This window comes from Pleuronectes platessa, chromosome 8, assembly GCF_947347685.1.
Source record: "Pleuronectes platessa chromosome 8, fPlePla1.1, whole genome shotgun sequence".
NCBI lineage: Eukaryota > Metazoa > Chordata > Actinopteri > Pleuronectiformes > Pleuronectidae > Pleuronectes > Pleuronectes platessa.
The window spans coordinates 27,274,095-27,277,647 of record NC_070633.1 but is presented as its reverse complement, the minus strand read 5'-3'; positions in this window follow the sequence as shown (position 1 = coordinate 27,277,647).

The window sequence follows — 3,553 nt, the reverse complement described above, 5'->3', positions numbered from 1 at the left end:
GTGTGAAGCACTTGAGGGAAGTGATGCCACCATGATGACTTATTGAAGCCGAGCACATGTGAGGAGGCTCCCGTGAAATCGTCGTTCCCCACGACTGCTGTCATCTGCTCATCACGGGGAGATATCTCACGAGCCGCTGTGGATAAACAGGACAGGTTTGAAAGTGTGTTATGATATACACTCGACTCCGGCTGGAAATTCAGGAGCGAGTGAGTCATAAAGGGACGGTTTCGTCTTTTGAAAGCTATAAAACCACATTTCCCTCCGGTATTCGTCTGTCGTTTTTTTCTCTCTCGCTCTTTTCTTTAGCATCTTTAGAGAAAGACAAAGGAGGAGAATATTATAATAGGTTAACAATTCCACATTCAAACCTAGAAACAACAACTAGAACAATTTTTTTGTTGAGTTGTGTACTTAAATAATCCAAAATGTTTCTCATATTTTATTCTAGGTCGCCTTTGAGTTTCATTATAACCGTATTACCCCTGGATTGCTCGTCACAGTTATAACTTCCAGGGTTAATAACGTATGACAAAGGGAAAACACACTTCTGACCAATTAGCCGGTCGAATGTAATCAGTGTAATCTGTGAGTGAACATGTGACCCAAATTTGAAAGGATTCTCTTGATGTATTGTAAATGTAAACACATTCAAAAGGCAAAGAAAGATTGTGTTGTCCTTGAGTCCAAGTGAGTGTCAGTGACAGATGTTCCTGATGTGTATCAGGTCATGAGGTCACCAAGACCTTGACCTTTGACCACCAAAATCAAATCACTTCATATTCAAGTCCAAGTGAAAGTTTTTACCAAATTTGAAGAGATTCCCTCAATGTTCTCGTGAGATATCGAGTTCACAACAACAGTTCACAAACGTCTGTCTGAGTGTCTGACATGGATGAGATAATTAAACAGATCACACTCAGTCAGTCCAATGGAAGGATCCTGGCTCTGTGTGTTTTTAACCTACATCATCGCCTCATCAGGTCAAACTCATTCTGCAGCCGGGACTCGTTCACACTAACACGCCCGTTGTGTCGATTATGGAAACAAAGCTTTCGTCATCCTGATGTTATTCAGAGCAGCTTTTTGATTGGATCCTCGTTTCTTAATCTCTTGCTGCTCGTCTCCGTCGCTGCTTGTGACCTGAGCTGTGATGCTTCCACCACTTGTTCCCAGAGGAGGCTTCTCTCCCAGGAGAGAGTTTCCCTCACCAGCAGAAAACCAATCAAACTCTCCAGGGTGCAGATTATTAGCTTCAGGATCAGAGAGTCATGGCTGAAGAGAAAGAGGCAGAATTTATTTGCAGCTTGTGAGTCGGGTCAAATCCTCTCTCGCTCTCCGGGTCTTAGGAGGAATACTTAATACTCACAAACATTCAAACTGAGCAGCGGTGATGTGGGGAGGAAACAGTTTCCTGAATGTGAAGGAACGTGTTGTGGTTTGAATTCACATCACAGCTCCGGTTGGTTCCATCCAGTTTGTTTCATATGTGACAGAATCTGCTTCTCCTCAGAGACGACGTTCACATGGACACTGACGCTCCAGCATAAACAATAATAACAATAACTTTTACTATTAATAAAGATTGTCAATGTGCAGACTTTCCGTCATCGTAGAAAAATGAAGCCAGAATATCGGGGGCGGCGCCATCTTGCGTTTTTGACATAATTTGCAGACTCAACTTGGAGCATCACTAAACAGACACTATTCCACCTTGTTTCTTTAAAACTGCACCAGTTCTCCTCTCTACACTCCCAGTTTGATTGTTCCCAGCATCTTGGGGAACCTGGCAGATTAAGGGTTTGATCTCCTGTATAAGCAGGAAACTCAACAGGGCAGAATACTGAACTAACAAGAACTCCAGAGGACAAGTGAACAGCAAACCACAGAGAATCAGGAACAGAATTCACTGAGCGATTCATCTCTCCTCTTCAGCTCCTCGCTCCTGCTGAGCTGCCGAGGACGCAGGAGGAGACGGGCACGACTTGGCCTCGCTAACCAGCAGGACCAGGACAGAGCATCTGTTCCCTGTCCTGCTGGGAGGCTTCATGTCCTCATGGCACGAACTGCACTGATGGAAAAACAACCCTGGACACTTGATGAGCTCATAAAGACCGAGGGATGAGGCTGAAACAACTGAAAGGAGCTAAGTTCTTAATTATAACACTTTAACTTTAGTTCAGACACATATTTTGACTTACGTGTTTGTAAATCAACTTTTATTGTCTCTTTGTGTTGAATTGAAATAAAAAAAATTGACGTTTTCAGAGTCGTGAACATTTAAATTATGTTTATATTGCACTAATGGTTTAATTTCTAATATCAAGCTTTTTAAAATCCTGTGCATGTTGTTGAATTCACCTTTAACCTCCTATGATCAATAACGTTACATCATATTTCCCATTACTTTCATTATCTCCAGTAATTACACAACCTGCAGCATCCCACGGTTTTCCTAACTGGTTGACACTGCACATTACCAGTGGAATGGTGGGAGTTGCTGGCGGCTGACGATGCTCAGGTCAACTCACTCTCCATTCCCTTCCAAGCTGTTGCTATGCAACTACATGACCGGCTGCATGGAGCCTTCAAAGTAAACAACAGACTAAAGTAAACAACAGAGTAGAGTAAACAACAGGCTTTGATCTGTTTGTGATGACGATTCTGAGAGGATCAAAGATCAAAGAGCAGCTGAGATTCGCGGATTTCATCTGTCAAATAAATGAGAGAGGACGTTTTAATGGAGTTTCCACCAAAACGCTCATCATCCAAATTTCAAGTTTATCATAAACCACCTGGCAGCGTTAAAAACTACACAAAAGACAAAACTCTTAACTGCTACCTGTGTGTGTGTGTGTGTGTGTGTGTGTTTGTATTAATCTAGATTTTTGCATTTTGTAATGAAATATGACTATTGAAAGGAAATATGTAAAAAATAAAGAAATAAAGGAATGAATGGAATGTTCCGGAAGAAGAATAGAATATCCTATTGAATGTCCTATAAAAAAAACAATAAAGGTTATAAAAAGACCCCAAAATATGTGTAAACTAAAAGGATTCACTAAGATCACAAACAGATTAAAGATATGTTCTATGTTCTATATATCTAAGGCTCATGCCCTTGATCTAAAAGGGTCCATTGATAGGTTCTTTATAGCAAAATAAGATTAAAGGGATAAACTTCTACCTGTTCAGAAATCTGTCCAGAATAATTCTAACTTTCTATTTCAAACTAGAAGATTAAAACCAGTGATGGACAGCTTTTTTCACCAAAACATGGGAACTATTGACCCAGCAACGATTCTGCAAAACTCTCTTTGTGTGTCTCGACAAATAAGCTATCTCATAGACCTGCTGGCCAAGGAGAAAGCCAACCTCAGAACAGAGTACCACTGGAGGATCCAACTGAGCCAAGAGTTGGATGATCTCAAAGCTTCTAATCACATTGCCTGCAAAAGTCACACAACCAATCAGGAGAAGCTCAACACCGAGCTCCAGGAGGAGAAGAAGATGAAGAACATTCTCCAAGAAGAGCTGGAGAAACTCAAAGCTT